General features: G+C 54.1%; 1 pseudogene; it reads right to left on the bottom strand.

Moving 5' to 3' along the window:
- Positions 1-16,352: 16,352 nt before the first annotated feature.
- On the bottom strand, positions 16,353-17,434 carry LOC112816980 (histo-blood group ABO system transferase 2-like; annotated as a pseudogene).
- Positions 17,435-19,698: the final 2,264 nt, after the last annotated feature.

The following is a 19,698-nucleotide window of genomic DNA, read 5'->3' as shown; positions in this document are numbered from 1 at the left end:
TCTTGCACACAGCACAGGAATGTGGAGAGGATTTCTCAGGGGTGGGGCTCTGGAAGAACTGCTTCTGCTGGCTGAATTCACAGACACCACGCAGAGGACACCCGCTGTGCCTCCTCTGAGGAAGCAGGGGGCACACTGGGCAAGAATCGATAATCCTGCCTGTGAGCTGCTTCCCACAAACCACCTTGCTGAGCCGAGGGCTCGAGAACCAAACAGGAAACAACTGTCTTATCACATCTGCAGCAGGAGGGTTGGCCAGGGAGTAGAACCCAGTCCCTGTCCCTGTAGCAAGCTGGCCTGCCCATCATAAGCAACGGTCCACCACCACAGCATCACAACCTCCCAGCTATCTGATCCAACTACAATGCCAGGCTCAGACCTGCTCACACAGTGAGTCATAAGACCCAGCGAATTCTTTCCACTCCAGCTCAATGCTTCTCACAGAGAAGCAAACTCCAGCCTCACAAATGTGCTCAACATTAGCTCTGGAATTCCCTGGGTGGTATCTACAATGGCCCACATAGGTGTCCCAACCAGACCACTCCACAAATACCCTAGGGTTTCAAGCCACTTTCAAACTCCCCTTAGAAAGGCAGGAACTAGCCCAATTAGGCACACCAGTCAAGTGACTGGATGTGCTGGAAAGTTGGACAACATCCACCCTGAACACCAAGGCTTCCAAGCCCGAGCTTCAAACCTTCGCTCACTGGGCATTGAGCACCATGTTGGCATCAACACTGCTCTTACAATTCACTTGTCTCCCATTCCTTAAAATCAGCAACCAAGCTCCAGTCACCACTCCAATTTCCCTCCCGTGAAATAAGGCAAATGACAGAATAAAACACTACGTGTGAACAGCACACTTCTAATCGAAACATAAGTCCTTGGTCTTTCTCATACAGGCAGCCCTACATTACCCATACTAATGACAGAGGCCACAAGTTCAATCATTAGTTTTTCCTTTCGATATTTGTATCTCGAAGTCAATGTCTATATTGTTTTCTTAAAATAATAATAATAATAACAGGGTCATCTAAGGGTCTGGATCTCCATAGCCACACAACATGGCTCTGGTCCAGATAAGGATGAAGACACTACCTCAGCCCACGAAGCGAAGCCCTTTCCCTCAGGGATCCCGACACGACTCATTGGTGATGAGTTCCTTTGCTACATGGAGTTGTCCGAGTACAAAGGATGCAAGCACCCTCCAGGATTCCTTCCGTTTTCTTCATAAATTCCCCAGCTCAAGTTGAAAGTGACTCACCGGGTCAAGCTTCCAGAGCCCAGGATGGGCCACCAGGTAAGCAGCCCCCTCAGGGAAGGCTAACAGTGGGCTCCATTTCCTTTGGGAGCACGATGAACCACTCCCCGAGCTCCTAAAGAACATACATTCCTCCATGTGTCCCTCTCACAAAGGGCATGGCACCCTGTTACAGCTCTGAGGCTGTGTTTTACTTTAAAACATAATTTCTAATATCGGAATGTGGCTCATGTAGAGGAAAACATGAACACTCATGAAGGGTTCTCATAATATTTCGGAAGATTGTTTTCCCACTGTTTAATTAAATCGGGATATAAAAACACACAGATAGCTGCTTCCCCTAGCAGGTTTGATTCTCTTTGGTGATTGAAAGAAGAGCAGGAAATAAAAGAGTAACAGATGTTCCGATGACCCGTCATTTCCATAATCAAAGTTTTGAAACTTCACACACACAAAGAAAGAAGCTCAAACACACGTCTCGGCCTGGCAACTCTGAGACGTCTGAACTGGAGTGACAGGGACAGATGATGACGTCGTGTGTGTTGGGTGAGGCTGGTGGCACAGAAGAAGGTGCTCGGCCAGCTCTCCACCTGGGCCTCATCTGTCCTCAGCCAGGAACCTCCTCACGGCCCTCACCTGTCACAACTCTCACCCGGGAGACCCACAGCCACCCCTGGAGCCCACCCTGCCCACACCCCCCTGCTCAGTGCACTCAGCTCCCTTCTGAGACCCCTGTCAGCTTTACCCAGACCTGGAACTCTCCATCTGCTGCAGAACTCCAGGACTCCCCCTCTTCTTCCAAAATGACACTGGCCCAAGGCTTTCATGAGAAAGGTGGAAGGCTACCTAATGAATGGTTCACTCCTTTCCCCTTCTGTCGTATTTCTCTCCACTTACCTTCCTACCTGGGCAAACTGTAAGGAACGTATCAAGGGAACATGGACATGCTCTGAGACCTGATTCTTTCATTGCAGCCTTCTGAGGACTCCTTGTACAATAAAACACCATGTTCTATGACGGGGGGTTTAAAACTATTATTCACAGAATAATACACCCCAAATCACCTCATTTTTAATTACTCTTCATTAGACAAAATAGTTTCTGCGGAAAAAGCCTGTCCATAGATATTAGATTCCAGCAATTTCATAAGGAGTCAATGGAAGCTCAGTGCGATAACCTGACTCACCTAGGGTCAGGCAAGCAATTCCAGAACTCAACCCAGTGCTCCTGACGCCAAGGCCCTTGATGCCACCGGCATCCAGATTTCTCAAAGACTCTCCTTCTGACTCCACCACCAAAGAAACTACAGAGAAAATCGGCATGTCAAAATATCTAGATGACACATTTAGAAAAACTAGAAAGTCAAGCTCACCTTTTAAACAGTAAAAGGCTGCTTTGAATAATTTTGATTTTTCCCTCGACCCTAATTGTAACTCTTCTGATGAAAAGACTAATCAATTATGAAATATCACCTTTGACAAATGACAAGACATCATCCAAGTCTGTATCTGATGACAAAAAGACAACTAACCATAGATGCTGGCCATTCAACCGTATCCCAGGCCCAAATGAATAAACGCTGTTAGATGAAGGAACAAATGATATGTTAAAAACACACAAATAGTAAATTTCTCCTTCCCTTTCTAATAAAGGTTACTTCTAGGAAACAGATGATCAGAATCTATTTTGTAAGCAATAAGTGAATAGAGAAAATGGGATCCCCTGTAATCTTCTACCTTCAGGGAAATTAAGTAACTCCTGCACCAAATGGAGAATGCTGACAGTTACTGAAGTTTTCCTTCTTGGCTCAACTAGAGGGAACAGGAAAGCCCAGGAGGTTTGGGGTTCCCGAGAAGCTTTACCTCCAGTCCTGACATGAAGATGACAATGTGCCAAATGGGCCTGCAGCTTTCTCTGAATCCTAACGTCCTGTGACAAGCTGCATCACTGACTCACATGCTGATGTTCAAAACATTGAGACTCCTGGAGCCAGAGCAGCTAATTGCTGTCAGGTGGGGATGAGAAGGCACCTCCGACCTATGGCCTGCAAACCTGCTCCGATTTCTGGGAGAAGGGGAAACATACACTTGTTTTTTAAGTAGTAATTATCTTCATTCTAAAGTAGACCAATGACTTTGACATTTTTGGAAAAGTGAAATTACTCTTCCAAATGAACACCTCAACTCATCTCTTCCTCATGCAACTTGAGTGGGGTCTGGTTTACTCCAGCCTCCAGGCCCCCACCTGGAGGATCCTCCTGTACCACACTGACAGCCCATGACCAGCATCCCCGGGGGCATAATGCTGAATTTGGGGGACGCCTCTGGGGCCTCTTGCCACCGCACCTGTGCCTCGGGAAGCAGGAACCTGGAGGACCCTCCCAGACGATTCTGATGGACCATTAGCACCATCCCTGAGGACATGGGACACAATGCTGAAGTTGGAGGATGGCTCTGGGGCTTCCTGCCGCAGCACCTGTGCCTGGGGAAACAGGAACCTGGAGGGCACTCCCAGACGATCACAACCGACCATTACCACCTTCCCTGGGGAACATAGGGCACAATGCTGAAAGTGGGGGATGGCCTCGGGGCTTCTTGCCACCGCACTTGTGCCTGGGGGAGAAGGAACCTGAAGGGCCTTCGCAGACGATCATAACTGACCATTACCACCATCCCCCTGAGGACTTGGGGCACAATGCTGAAGTTGGAGGACGGCTCTGGGGCTTGTTGTCACCACACCTCTGCCTGGGGGAGCAGGAACATGATGGGCCCTCCAAGAGGATCATAACGGACCATTACCACCATCCCCCTGAGGACATGGGGCACAATACTAAGTTGGAGTCCCTTGGTCCCGAAACCAGCAGGAAGGGAGCTCCAAGGGCAGAGAGGAGACTCCAGGAGGATTCCCATCCAGGGAAAGGCGGCCCACTGGGGGGCACAGAAGCAACCAGCCCCACCGACCTACAGGCCATTTGCACAGGATCACCTCCCGCACTCCCTTAGCACATTGTCCGGCTTCGTGTGTGGACAGTGACTGGCCCACTCAGGGCTGGTGCACGTCCAGAGGAGGACTAGAAAGTTTTCAGTGCTTGCTCGTCGTCAGAGGACCAATGCCCAAAGAAGCAGAGGATATCCCTCTCTTTCTCCGGAGCTGGGGAAGGCAGCCACTGTCCTGTGGCAGGCCTGGGTCCAGGAGTGTGTTCTTTCTGAAGCCCCAGCCTTCAGTGGGTGTTGCTATGCCTGAAAAAGACCCACTCAGCCCCAGAGTCAGGAGCAGTGGGGCGCTGTCTCCAACCCTAGCCCAGGATCACGACCCGAAACCATCCTGTCTTTGGGAGGAGAGGTCTCCTGCAGGAGCCGGGGACGGGACTGGCCCCTCTCCCCTCCCCAGGTCCAGGATGCCCGGGACCTGCAAGAGCTCTTCATCTGAGGAGGAGTCATGGAGAGGAAGTGTGTCTCGTCAGCCCCGAAAGTGAAATAACCAAAACCCAATGCTCAGGTTATAACAGCAGCAGAATATCAATGTACTGTTTGGGGGCAGCCTCCTCCCCCCTTATGTGGCCTTCAGGGACCCCAAGGAATGTCCAGGCTCTGTGCCCAGTTTACGTCGATCACCAGCACTCCACATGTTCCTGCCATGGGAGGGATCATTCAGCATCACCCCATTGCACAGAGGAGGAGAGCGAGGCCCAGAGAGGGGAGGTAAATGGCTCCAGTCCCAGAGCTGGTCAGCAGAGGAGATGGAAACCTGCCCTCCAGAGCCCCTGCTAGACCAGTCAGAGACTCCCTGAGTTGAAAGTGAGCCTTCCCCTGCCTGACCAGCCATGCACTGGCCCCTGACCTTCATGATGGCCTGTTCTTGACGCTGAAGGTGAACTGGCTGACTAGGAGGAGGAGTCCAGCTGGTGGGACAGGCTGTAGCTACAGGACAGAGTGACACATCTGAGCTAGCAGGAGCCACGCTCTGGTCTCCCTCCCAGAGCCTGCTTGGGAGCTGGAATCTGGGTGCCTTAGGGGCCAGCACACATCAGGGTCTGCACTGACCAGGGAGCCATGGCCCCTAGGGAGAGTCCACTCTGCCCTCTCCCTGCTCCTGCCTGGCCTCACCTCTCCTCACTGTGGGGCTGCAGGACCCGGACCAGGCCCCATAGGGATGGCTTGGTTCCAGCTTGTAATTATTTTGCAGCCCCCAGAGCCCCTGGATTTCCTGGGTCCGGAGGGAGGACTGGCTGTGTACCAGGACTGGACTGAGGAGGATGCAGAGCCTTGTGGAGAGTGAAGGATGGGGCAGGGGCCGAGTCCTGGGGCCACTGCTCATGTCTAAAAAGGGCTGAAATTCCTGAATGCCCACGGGGTCCCTCATTACAGTAATGACCCCCTTCACACTCGGGCATCTTGCTGGTGGGCCCCTCCTCCCCGGCCTCCTCCCCGCCCCTCTGACTCCAGCTGTGGCTGCAGCCAGGGACAGGCTGGACATCTGTCGCGGCTCCTGCCAGGAAGACAAGGCAGAAGAAGGAGAGGAGAAGGGGAAGGGGCAGACTGATCTTCTCCCTGTCCTGAGTCGGCCTCCACTGATGCCTCCAGGTCCACTGGCCCAGCCCTGCACTTAGCTGGACCCTGAGAGGGAGTCTGCATTCCAGGCCAGCTGGGTGGGGGCTATTCTATGACCTGTGCGTCCCAAGATGTCCTATCCACCTGGCCTTTCACCCTAAGGCCTGCCGCCCAGGGTGGCCGTGGTTGCGGGGCCCAGCGGACTTTGGGGCCACAGAGCAGTCGGCTGTGGTGAGGGAATGTGGAGGACCCGTCAGGTGAAGAGCCATGGGTCTCATGTACATCCACCGCAGGGCTGGTTCACCGTACAGTTGCTGTGTGCAGGTCCCCTTTGCGCACGTGGTCATGACACAGCTGGCCCTCTCGGTGGGGAGGCCTGTGTGCCTGGTGCACCTGTCCCCCACCTACCCCTGGAGGAGCGGCCACGTTCAAGCGTTTCCATGTCCAACCCTCAGGGACAGTTGGGAACCTGGGTCAAGAGAGGCAGGGACTGGCCCAAGACAAATGAGGGGTGCAGAGCCCAAGGAGCAGGGCTGCTCTCCAGTCCTAGACCAGCCCCAACCCTCCCATGAAGTTCGCTTTGGGGGTGAGAGCCCCTCAGATCCTTGGGGATAGGTACCCACCCCGTCCCATATGGGGACATGACCTTTGCTTCCCCAGGCACGTAGAGGCATGTGCACCTGCACACTCACCCCCACACACACACACCACTCTGACTGCCCAGCTGGGGGTCCGAAGGGGAGGACACCCTGGGAGCGAGGTGGGTGACAACAGGGAAAGAAGAAATCCGTTGGAGAGACCTGGGCCATGGGGCAGGGCATCAGGACTCCTGGCAAGGACCCAGATCCAGAGCATGGGGAGGGGAGACAAGCCAGGCTGATGGTCAGGGGTCCCCAAGGGGCCCAGGGGGCTGTCAGGGAACAGGGAGAAGACAGGGTCTGGGTTCCGGTGTCCGCCACCACCACCCTGGGCACTTGGGAGTAGGAAGAGATACCCACCCCCAAGTCCAGAGGGGCTACAGCCCAAAAGGCCTCAGCTTACTCTTCTGTCACTTGGGCTGCAGAGATGCAGTGTCCCAAGGGTCCCACAGGCTTGTAGAAAGAGCTTGTTGGCCTTGGATCTCCATCCCTGACCCACTGTGCTCCCAATGCTGGGAATATGCTTTGTACTCCCTAGATGTCCTTCTCAGCAGAGGACAGACTCGGGGCTTGGGGGTCTGAGGACCTGGGTACGCAGAACGTGGCAGAGCACTGGGCCACCAGTCTGGAGACCAAGGTCAGGGCCCTCCTTGTTGCAGCCTCAGGGTCCCCATGTGGAAGAGGATCCAGAATCACTGCTCTGGTCAGGGTGAGGACGCCTTGGGAAGGAATGGAACACCAGGACCGGAGAGGGAAACGGGGACAAGGGAGGCTTCTGAGGGTTCTCACATCGCCTATGGAACCCACAGATCCTGCTCCTGTGAGAGACACAGACACAGAGACAGAGAAGGAGACAGAGAATGAACACAGGACAGAGGGAACCAGGAGAAGTCATAGACTTTCCTCCACCAGCTTGGAAATGACATCCCGGCATTTTGTGCCATTCCATTCCTGAGAGCGCCGTCACATAGGCCATCCACCCTGGAGGGGAGGGGATTCCACAGGGATGTGTGACCAGGACTCAGGGCTGCCAGGGGCCACGGTGGGGACTGCCCAGCACATGGGCACAGACGGGGACCATGGACCTGAGCCTAACCATAATGGGAGCCCCTGGAAGTCTGTGTTGTGAGAGGGCAAGGTCAGAATCAGTTCATTACTACCTTCCCACGGGGGCTGGGACACAGGCAGGAGGGGGGTGGCTTTACCGGGACCCCAGAGCAGACCCAAGCCCCTCTGAGCTGTGTTCCATGCCAAGGCCAGCTCCTTGGCTCATCCCTGCTTTGCCAAGTATGCCCTAGCTTCCTGTGATAGCAGGCACGGAACATGTGTAGAGGTCCTACCCCTGATGGCGTCCCTAGAAGTAGAAGCCAGAATACCCCGATGTGCAGATGGGGAGCCTGGGGAGGCCCTGAGAGGCACGGGGTCTGTCCAGGGTCATAGCCCTGGGCATGCGCAGGAGTCCAGTCTGAACCAAGCTCTGTGTCCTCACAGCAGGGACACCGGCTGCACCCAGGCCTCCCGGGGGCTGTGGGTGGGCTGTGTGTGTGTCACTGTATGGATGGGGCATGGGGGGAGGGTGAGCATTGAGCAGCCGGGGGAGGGGGGCACTCGGGGGGCTCTTGTGTGAGGAGGAAGTTGGGTAAGGGGACCCCAGGCAGTGGTGACCTCACTTTCCTGATAACAGAGCCCAACAGAATTTGGAACCCTGGTAACCAGGCACCCACATTCCACAGACAGCCCCCTGCCCAGCTCATTTCGTTGGAGATCCTCAAACCAAGATGTTCGCATGTTGCCTGTCGAGGTCCGGAGGCTGCAGGCGGAAGAAAGCGCGCCCTGCAGACGCTGTCCCCCGCTGGGGATTTCATGTCAGGACTCCCCACCGCCTCTGGCCATTTGGCCGGAAGGACAGAAAGGTGACACCAGGAGTCCCAGAGCTGGCCACCCAGCCCCACTCACTCTGATGGCCTGTGTAGCCCCAGGTGCCCTCCCTGTGTGTGTGTCTGTGTGTGTGTGCACGTGTGTGAGTGTGTGTGCGTGTGTGTGTGAGTGTGTGTGTAAAGAGGGGTCATGGGGGTGTGGCTACCCTGAGCAGGAACAGGCTGATGAGGGGTCAGATAACCAGTGGTCAGGTCATGTTCAAGGTCAAGGCTGGCTATGTTGGATGGAGTGTGCAGGCGCTGCCCCTTCTGCCCAAGGTTTATCCCGATAGCCCTGCAGGGATGGGTCACTGCATCCCGGGTGCAGGGCTGTGCGCACAAAGGTGTGTGTCTGATCTGGGAGCAGCAGGGGGACTGGGCAGGAGGACAGTGCGGATGGCCGGGCAGGGCTGTGATGACTTTGGGCCGGCTACCGGTCCCTGTCTTTGCAGAAGGCCATGGAGGACATGGAGAGGCAGCTGGCGGACATGCCCTCCTCCCTGACAGAGGGGTTGACCCCAAAGGCATCCCAAGAAACAGGTGCTGGGGATTGCCGGGCAAGACCTCCGACACCACACGGACCACTGTCCCAGGTGGTCGTCCACCGGACTTGGTCCAGGAGCCGGAGCCCACGGAGGCCGAGGCCGAGGGTGAGAAGCCTGGGGCTGGGTGCTTGTGGTGTGTGGGGACGGGTCGGTGCTGGCCCCACAGGGAGGAGCCCCCAGAGGCTGGTGTGGGGTCAGGAGCAACGACTGAGCACAGAGCACACAGCGGGTGGACTGCAGTCGGGGAGACGTCCCCGTGAAGTTTCCTTCCCAGCTGTGGCTTCTCTGGGAGGCCCTGGGCTGGGCTCTGTCTCTGCAAAGGCCCACAGAGAGTAGGCACGGGGGTGAGCTTTTCTCCTCTCACAGCTGCTCCACCACCTGAGGGGCTAGAGCCGGATCTGGAGGGATCGCTGGTGCCTGTAGTGACTTCAGGAGGAGACCAGGAGCCGGCAGGGGACCAGGCACCTGCCCACGGAGAGCCTGGCGCTGTCCAGGAAGAACTGGCACCTGCTCCTGAGCCAGCCCCTGCCCCTGCCCCTGCCCCTGCCCCTGCCCCTGCTACAGTTCCTGCCACTCCCCTTCCCCCACCCCAGCCCCTGCCCCTGCCTCGGACCCAGATCCTGACCCGGCTCCTGCCCCTTCCCTTACCCCTTCCTCTGCCCCTGCCCCAGCCCCTGCCCCTGCCTGTGCTCTTGTTCCTGCACCTGCCCCTGTTCCTGCTCCTGCCAGAGACACTGCCCCTTCCCCTGGCCCTGCCAGGGGTCCCGTTCCTGCCCCTGATCCAGATCCTGTCCCTGCTTCTGCCCTGGATCCTGCACCTGCCACTACTGCTGACCCTGTCCCTCCCCTTGGCCCTGCCCCTGCACCTGCTCTTACCTCTGCCCCTGCCCCTGGCCCTGCCCCTATCCTGAGCCCTGCCCCTACTCCTGCTCCTGCAGGGCTCTCACAGCCACATCCAGAGCCCACAGCCCTGCAGGGAGAGCTCCTTGTACAATCACCCTTAGTTCCATCGCCGGAACCCGAGACCCCGCCCGATTGTTTCATCCCCTCCCCCTGTGTTCTTTCTCTCTGGTACATATTAACTGTTATTTTATCCTTCCGTGTCCTATATACTGTTTATTATTTGTTTTTAATAAAATTACTTGTTTTCAATTGAACACGTCATGAGCATTAAGTACATGCCCAACGCTGTGCAACCACACCCCAGAATATTGCCGCAAAATATCTCATTCCCCAAAGGAGTCCCCGAACCAGAAGCCCTCCCTGCCCATTTCTCCTCCAGCCACGACTTCCAATCCTTTGACCTCAGCTCATGTGACAAAAATGGCCAACAGTTTAGGTGGTTTTGGGTGCACAGGGACATTTGCTTTTCTGGCCCATGCTGTAACATTGCTGACAATTTAAAGATCTCAGGCCTTTGATTCAAAAGCGGTAGGATGCCAGGGACCTCAGTCGGCTTTCTGGAAACCTGCCTCTGGGCCTTGCAGCCCTCCCATCCCACCAGTTCTGCTCAGAATCCCTCCAGGTCATAGACCCACAGTCTTGGCTCCTCAGATGGCCCGGACGATGCACCTTCAAAAAGCGATCCCGGTGGGGCAGCAAGACACCCTGCGGATTCCAGCAAATACGCCTCCCAGAAACTGAGGGTACTGCTGGACGAGCTGTCTGAAAACAGCCAGCTCAGGGTTCCAGGAAGATACCAGAGGCACAGGGGTAATTGAGGAGCATCTGAAGGTCAGGTAGGGGCAGTCAGAGCTTCCAGACCCTTCTGCCCTAAAGCTCCTCATTCCTCAGCCTTTCTTCCGGTGATTGTGCTTGGTTTCTATTTGCCCCAAATGTTGTCCATTGCCTTAGGCAGCAGAGACTCACGTATGCCTTTAAATCTTTTTGACATTGAATGTCCTCCAGTAGCCACTTCACTACTGGGAAAGTTGGTAGCAAGCAAGAAGTCCCAGAGGACTCCAAGGGTCTGGACTTGGTGTTTCCCTCTCCTGAGATGGGGACACCTGCAGGAGGTGCAGGTGGTCAGCTGGGGGAGGGTGGCAGGCACCTGACGTGGACAGATGGCATATAAGTGAGGCCTGAGGCCCCCGGTGTATGTGCCTGGCATCCGGCCTGAACAGGTCTTCAAAGCTGCAGACTGGCTGGAATCATCTTCAGGCTGAGGAGGAAGGTGAGGGGAGCAGAGGGGACTGAGGAGGTTCGGCTCAGACAGGAGAGGGCTGAGCCACTCTTTTGGGGGGAAAGTGGGTCAGGTTCAGGCTCACAGAGACAGACCTTGAGGCCATTATGCCATGTGAAATAAGCCAGTCCCTAAAGCACCGCACCGAAAGACCCCACTTGTGAGGGATGGAGAGCACTCCAATTCACAGAGGTGGAAGGAGCTGCTGGGTGCCAGGGCTGGGGAAGCAGAATGGGGGCTTAGGGTCTCCTGGGTAGAGGTTCAGTTTGGGATGATGAAAACATTGTGGCGATGGACGGAGGTAGCCGGTACAGAACAGGGAATATACTTATTGCCACTGAAACGCACTTCATGGTATCAGCTGTTTCTCCATTATACCACAATACAAAAGAAGTGAGTGAGGACATCGGGGCCATCACGAATCCCTGGAGGGCCCAGGAGCAGGGAGCCTGTATCTTAGTTCTCGCTCTCATGCTCTGCCCCTTGTTGGGTGACTGAGCTCAGTAGGTCCTTGCCAAGACATAGTGCAGGCAGATGGTCCAGAGAAAGTGCACAAATGCAAACCCACCGGTGGGCACTGAGGAATCCCAAGGGGACGCGTATCCAGACAGAGCGAGTGCCCACATTTCAGAAACACTAGCACAGAAATAGCCATTTATTTTTTTTTAAGATTTTATTTATTTATTTGAGAGAGAGGGAATGAGAGACAGAGAGTACGAGAGGGAAGAGGGTCAGAGGTAGAAGCAGACTTCCTGCTGAGCAGGGAGCCCGATGTGGGACTCGATCCTGGGACTCCAGGATCATGACCTGAGCCGAAGGCAGTGGCTTAACCAACTGAGCCACCCAGGTGCCCAGAAATAGCCATTTAAAACCAAGGCAGGAACCTTATATAACGCAGAGGGCTCCACGCTCCTGGAGGCCGAGCTACTGGCCATGGCCATGGCCTCTGGTGGTGAGGGCACTGGGGGGTCTAAGAGGTGGCTCAGCGCACCCCTGACCCTGAAGCCCCATGGCCACGGTGAGGTGTAAGGACTGGGAAGGAAGACCCGGCCAGCGCCCGTTCTGGCTCCATGGCTGCTACAGGGCTGCTCCCAGCCCCAACAGGCAATGTCTGTTTAGAACCAGAGAGAAAACCTTTTCCCTCAATTATTCTTTTTAAAGATGGTTGCTCAGCATTGACACAGAAAAACATCTGACATAAAACTGGAGCCGTTCACAGCTGCAAATGACTCCGAAATGATCAAAATGTAGTGACCAAAAAAGAGAGGAACTTGTGCCCCCAGGCAGGCCTCCTGTGCACAGGGGTGGCTGGGGCGTTGGCGTGCCCGTGCAAGCAATGCTGAGCTCCACAGTTTCCCTCAAGGGGACAGAAGTAGGAATCTGCTCTGACAGCTCTGCTCAAGGCAGCACCCCCTGATGGAGACGGGGGCAGCCCCTCGTGACTTCCAGATGTCCTGGTGATTCTTGGGCACAGCCATGGATCTCAGCTTCTTCATGACCCAGGGAATGATGGGGGGCCAGCCCAGCAGCCTCGGGTCCCGCAGATCCTCCAGGGGACAGCGCAGCAGCCATGGGTCCTGGCCTCTGGGGGCAGCCCGTCATGAGTTCTGTGTGTCCTGGTGATTCTTGGGCATGGCCCGAATCTCAGCTTCTTCATGACAGGGGCCAGCCCAGCAGCCACAGGTCCCACAGGTCCTTCAGGGGACAGCCCAATACCGTGGGTCCCACAGCTCCTCTGGGGACAGTGCCTCATGGGTTCTGGGTGTCCTGGTGATTCTTGGGCACAGCCATGGATCTCAGCTTCTTCAAGACTTGGGGAATGATGGGGGGCCAGCCCAGCAGCCGTGGGTCTCACAGGTCCTCCGGGGACAGCACCTTGGTGGGCCTGTGCAAGTCCCATGCGCTCCCTCTAGGGTCGCTTGGCATCTCCCTTGCAGCGGCCTGTGTCTTCCTACGCTGGGTCTCCCCTGAGCAGTCTGTGAGTCTGCACTGTGCCCATGTCACGGGCACGGAAGCAAGAGTCCAGAATGTCCAGACGACCTGCTCCCAGTCTCAGCATATGGAGCCTGGGCAGGGATTGGTCCCTGAGCAGAGGAGGACTTGGGCCCAGGGAGCCTGAAGGAGGATGTGGCACAGTGATCCCACAGGAGGAGGGTGAGCAATGTATGGGCCTGGTGCTCAGAGCTGCTGGGAGAACACATCACACTGGCTCTGTCCCCAGGGCTGGAGGTTGTCAGGGTATACACCCTCCCAGGCTGCAGGCTGGCAGGGACTGGCAGGAGAGAAGGAACCTGGTACAGAACAGAGCTCTCAGGCAAAGAGGAGGAGGCAGGTGTTCCCCCAGCAGCTGGAGGAACTCTGGGTAGCCACCCTCCAGGCTGCAGGCTGGCAGTGGCTGGCAGGGGAGGAGGCACCTGGTGCAGGAGAGAGCCCTCAGGCAGAGAGGAGGGCGCAGGTGCTCCCCCAGCAGCAAGGGCACTTGGGCAGGCTGAGGCAGCATCAGTGAACAGCAGTGCCTGCAGGTGGCGTCTCCACACAGACCCTCTCCTGAGGCTCAGAACAAGCTTGTCTGATGGCCTTTGTCCCCCAAATAAAAAGTCTGGCCCAGGATCACCCCCTCAAGCCCCAACTCCTAATCCTTTATACTCAGCTCAAGTGACAAGAAATGGCCAATAGTTTAGGTGGGGTTGGGTGCACAGGGACGTTTGTTTTTGTGGCCCATGCTGTACCATTGCTGGCATTTTAAAGATCTCAGGGCTTTGATTCAAAAATGGTAGGATGCCGGGGACCCCAGTCGGCTTTCTGGAAACCTGCCTCTGGGCCATGCAGCCCTCCCATCCCACCAGCGCTGCTCAGAATCCCTCCAGGCCACAGACCCACAGTCTTGGCTCCTCAGATGGCCCAGACGATGTGCCTTCAAATGCGATCCTGGTGGGGCTGCAGGACACACTGCAGATTCCACCAAATCCCCCTCCCAGAAAGTGAGGGTACCACTGGACCAGCTGTCCGAAAACTGACAGGTCAGGGTTCCAAGAAGACACCAGAGGCACAGGAGGAACTGAGGAGCATCTGAAGGCCAGGTAGGGACAGTGAGAATCCCCAGTTTTGCCTAGGGGCAGCTCCCGTCCCCCTAAACCCTCAGTGGGATGGCTTTACTGGGCGATTGGGGGGGACCATGCCTGGAGGACCCATGGCTCCACTGTTAGAGGTCGCCGACTTGATCAGTGCATAGGTGGGGAAACCTGGCCACACCCCGAAGAATTTCTAGAATCAGTAGCCATCTCAGTGGTAGCTGACCTGGGAGGTCAACCTTCCAGCTGCCTGAGGTGGGATCGAGCCACAGACCAGCACACTAGCCAGAAACGGAAGAAGGAGAACAAGTTCTTCATTTCATAGTTTCTAAGTCACCGGTTTGTTCCTACAGTCAGTATACTTTGCATCCTGGGAAATCTTTGCCTGTCTAAGGTCATGAAAATATTCTCCTCATGTTCTCTGCTGGAGAAGTTCTTAAAAAATCTCTGGTTTATAGGTAAAAATCATCCGGAAGTGACTTTGGTTGGCACAGCCATGCTGGGAAAAGGATGGATTTTCCCCAAAATACTAAAAATAGAATCCTGTATGATTCCACTATCAGGTAGACCTTTTCAGGAAATGTAAGTCAGTTTCTCAAAGTAAGATCTGCATTCTCCCACCCAATCTCCCTGAGGAGGGGTGGCCACCCTTAGCAACACTCCCCTTGAGGTAGGTGCCTCCCTGGACAAGGGGCTACCCCAGGGCTGGGAGGTCTCCACAGCAGCACACCCAATATCCTGGATACTAGGAGACAGAGTACAGCACCAGGCCAGTGAGGGTCAGGACACACTAACCCAAATATGGCACCTTGGCAAATTAAAGATAGAAGCTAAAAGAACTTTTGCATACAGCAGAAGCAAGAAGGTCTCTCTGACACCCAGCCATCTGCCCTTCTTCCCTTAAGCAGGTCAAAATACTCCCATGTGGAACTTTCTCTCCCCAGACCACAGGGATGACGTGCTTATCACCAGAGTCAAGGAATTTAGGACCACGGGGTCTCTACGAACACACCTGGATAAACTAATCCTTATCTTCCTAGTTAACTTCTTTACCGTTTACGAGCCCTAGTCCAAACCCCTGTGTCTGTCAATTCTTCACACACTTACTGCTTCTTTGTCTAAAAGGTAGAAGAGCTGTCTGCTCCAGTCACCTCTGCTGGTCGTCATGGTCTTGTGAGGCTCCCACCAAAGCAATCAATACATTTTGCTTGCTTTTCTCCTGTTCATCTGTCTTTGTCAATTTCCAGACTCAGCCAGGGACCTTAAGAGGGTTGAGGAAAACTTTTTCCTCTCTTGCAACACTGTGGGGTGGGGGGTGGGGAGTCAGAAAACGCCATCCCATCTTCCTGGCTTTGGTGAAAACGGACCTCTACTGGGAAGCAGCACAGGACAGTGCATGGCTGGAGGAGCCAGAGAGGCACATGGAACATGTAGGAGCTACTTGGCCCCCAGCCAGGGGACTTGGCCCCAGTGACAAGTCCAGGGTGTGATTATGACTATTATAATGGAAGCATCCCGAACATCAGACCTTCCCCATGCCAGGCTTCATGATTGCTGCTCGTTGTAGTTGCTACTGTTGGTTTAGTGACTTTTCGGAACTAAGTCAAGTTTGTATTCTTTGCTGTGTGTATGGCTATTGAATACCTGTGCTGTTAACTTAGTGGTCAGCCAGTGGCTGGGCAGAGAAGTCACCCCTGTTTCCGAGGTATGGGCTACAGATTGGAGGTCCCCACAACCTTGTCGGGTTTGAATAATTTGCTCCAGTGGCTCATGGAACTCAGAGAAACATGTTACTTACTAGATGACCAATTCATTGAAAGGACAGAACTCAGGGCCAGGCAGCTGGAAGCGAGGAGCAGGGCAAGGTGTATAGAAGAAGCTCAGAGCTTCCCTGCTCTCTGAAAGAGGCCTTTGCCCACCTCCACTCTGACCTTCGTCTATACTTCCTAACTGATGACGTCCTTCCTTCGGACTCATCTGTTAACTCAAGTGAAAGACCCGGTGGGCACCAAAATGACTCCTCAAGTACTAACCACTGCTGCCGTCCTGGTGATTCTTGGGCACAGCCATGAATCTCAGCTTCTTCATGATGGGCAGCCCAGCACCTGTGGATCCCACAGGTCCCCCGGGGCAGCCCAGCAGCTGTGGGTCCCACAGGTCCTCCGGGGGCAACCCAGCAGCTGTGGGTCCTACAGGTCCTCTGGGGACAGCACCTTAATGGGCTTATGATCCAGCAGGTACCTGTTCGGGTGGCTCTCGTCGTGCCACACAGCCTCGATCCCATTGGCCAGGTTGACCCCCATTGTCTGGTGACAGGCCAAGGTCAGTTGGTGAACCTCTACCACCGACCCCCCAGAAAAGGCCCCCTTGTAGTTAAAGTCACCCTTGCCCCTGGGGGATGTGCGCCTGGGACTGTGGCCAATGCTCGTAGCTGAAGTCCTTGTGGGCCGCCTGGTAGAAACCGGGGTGCAGGGTGCCGAAGAGGGGGGACAGGGTCTTCATACTCACGTGGTCGCGGAACTTCATGTCCACCTCTGTGCACACCAGGTAGTCCACCTCACGGAGGAATTGTGGAGTTAATCTTAGAAAATAGATTGTAAGCCCTAAGGAGGGATTGTGGAAGCAGCTGAAACGTCAACAGCGTTCCCGTTCTCAGGCTACTGACCACAATGGCCCGGTAGGAGCAGGATCCCATGATCCCCAGGGGCAGGGCCTAGGTTAGGAGCCAGGAAAGAATGTAACCCTCCGTGCCCCCCTTCCTGCCCCTGGCGTTTGCTAGCACAAACATCCCGCTCTTCCCCGATCCCATGACGGCCGCCCTGCGTGCCTGCGCGTACGGCAGAGTGCAGGCCTGCTTCACAGCTTCGGGGTACTTGCCATCCCTTTGTCCTCCTTTCCCACGCTTTGAGGCGTCTGCCCTTGCTTTTCTGATAAAAAGGGACATAAAAGCGATGTGCAGAACCCAGCTGCTGCTGCCCTACTTGCAGAGGCAGCCCTGCATGGCCGCTCAGATTGGTGTCTGAGAACTTTATTTCAGCGCGCGATGACGGGAAGAGCTGCTTACAGAAGCGGCGGATCATCACGTGCTCTGCATGGACGCGTCCTCCCAGCGCGGGGTGCCGGGAACCTCGAGGACCACCACCCTCCGGCCTTCCCGGAAGGGAACATGGGGCCCGGCGGGCAACTGATTGGTGAAGACGTAGTAGGTGACCCTGTGTCCCACCATGAAGAGCTTCTCAACTGTCTGCAGGAACATCTCCAGGAAGACCATGTATCCACAGGGACAGGGGACAGGGCTGGAGGAAGGTCACTGCCAGAGGCTGGCGGCAGGACCCCAAAACTTGGGCCGTGAATGTGTGCACTTTCTTCAAGGGGGCAGGCCCTGGGCTGCTTTAAGCAGCAGCCAACCTCCTGGCCTGGCCTGAGCGCGTCTGCTGGTGGGGCCTCCCTACCTTTGGCTCCCAGAGATGGGAGCCATCAGGACCCCATCTTACAAAGGGGAGCCTGAGGCTTAGAGGCTAGAAACCCACGCAGCTGATTCTACCCAGTCTGTAGGGCATAGAAACAAGGGCTGTGCCCAAAGGTGCTCAACTCATGGCAGGTGGGGACAGAACCTGCAGGGGGTCAGCCAGGGGAGGGGACGTGCAGAGTTTGCCCAGAAGCTCAGCACAGGGGGAGTGTTCCTGGCTCCAGCATGCTGACTGTTGGGCTTCATGGGTCACAGGGTCACCTGTGACCTCAAGATTGCCAAAACAATCTTGAAAAAGAAAATCAAAGGTGAAAGGTCATCCTTCCAAAGTTCAAATATTAATACAAACCAACAGTAAATAAAACATTTTGATACTGTCATAAAGGTATGCATTCACCCTGAAACAAATAATACATTATACGCTAATTGAATTTAAATTTAAAACATTTTTAAAAATAAAGAAATAAAACAATTTTTTTAAAAAACATATGCATACAGATCAGTGGGATTTAACTGAGAGCCCAGAAATAAACCCCTTCATCTATGGTCCACTGAATTTTGACAAGGGTGGACAACATTACACTGGGGGAGAGAATGGTCTTTTCAACAAAGGGTGCTAGACAACTGGCTCTCCATTTACAGAGGAATGAAACTGGACCCTTACCTCACACCACATATAAACATTAACTCAAAATACATTAAAGGCTTAAATGTAAGAGGTAACACTATAAACTCTAGAAGAAATAAATGGGGATAAATCTTCATAACCTTGGACCTAGCAATGCTATTAGATCTGACACCAAAGCGTAAGAAAGGAAAGAAAAACATAGATAAAATAATATCCTCAAAATTAAAAATCTGTTCTGGGTGCCTGGGTGGCTCAGTTGGTTAGGTGTCCGACTCTTAATTTTGGCTCAGATCATGATTTCAGGGTCATGAGATCGAGCCCACGTCAGGCTCCACACTGAGTGTGGGGCCTGCTTAAGATTCTCTCTCCTTCTACCTCTGCCCCTGACCACTCGCACACTCACTCACTCTTAAAAAAGAAATGTAAAAAATAAAATTAAAAATCTTTGTACATCATAAGATACTATCTGGAAACTGAACAGATAGCCCGCCGAATGGAAGAAAATATTTGTACATTATGTATCTAATAAGAGTCTGTTGCCCAGAATATGTAAAGAGCATTTACAACTCCTCAGCAAAAAGACAACCCATTTTTTAAAATAGACAAAAGACTTGGATAGACCTTTCTCCAAAGAAATCATACCAATGGTGAATAGCACATGAATAGATGTTAAACATCCTTAGTCTTTATGGAAATAAAGATTTAAACCAGTTAGATGTCCTTTTAACACAACGGAATCACTATAATCAAGAAAACTAAAATAACAAATTTTGGAAAGGATGTTGAGAAATTGAAACCCTTACACCTTGCTGGTGAAAAATGGTGCAGTCTATGTATAAAATATTCTGGCATTTACGCAAATAGATCAAAGGAGAATGACCATATGGTTCAACAAATATACTCCTAGATACCCCCAAAATTGAAAGGAGAAGTACCCTTATTCAGAGCAGCATTTTTCACCAAAGCCAAAAGGTAGAAGCAACCCAAATGTCCACTGACAGAGGAATGGATAAACAAAACGTGGTGTACACACAACGGAACACTTTTCAGCCTTAAAAACGAAGGGGGCTCTGACACAGGCGACAACACGGCATGAAGCTGGAAGTCATCACGCTGAGTGACATCAGCCAGTCACAGAAGAACAGACGCCCTGTGGTCCCACTTACATGAAGTGTCCTGAGACACACAGTAGATTGTGGCTGCAGGGGCCGAGGGGAAGGGGGACGGGGAGCTGGTGTCTCCCGCATACAGAGCCGCCCTCGGGGAGAAGGAAGAAGTTCTGGAGAATGACGGGCCACCGTGGGAACTCAGCTAAGGCCGAGAACTGTGCACCTGACACGTTTTGAGGGGTCACTGTGACTATGTTTAGTCCCAGTGAAAACGGGAATGAGGGACCGATGCAGGTCACGACGGGGACGGACACTGAAAACAGCCCCCG

Source organism: Callorhinus ursinus, unplaced genomic scaffold (assembly GCF_003265705.2).
Source record: "Callorhinus ursinus isolate GAN/ISIS: 27379988/994484 unplaced genomic scaffold, GSC_fseal_2.0 scaffold70, whole genome shotgun sequence".
NCBI classification, from domain to species: Eukaryota; Metazoa; Chordata; class Mammalia; order Carnivora; family Otariidae; genus Callorhinus; species Callorhinus ursinus.
This window is presented reverse-complemented; position numbering and strand designations above follow the sequence as displayed.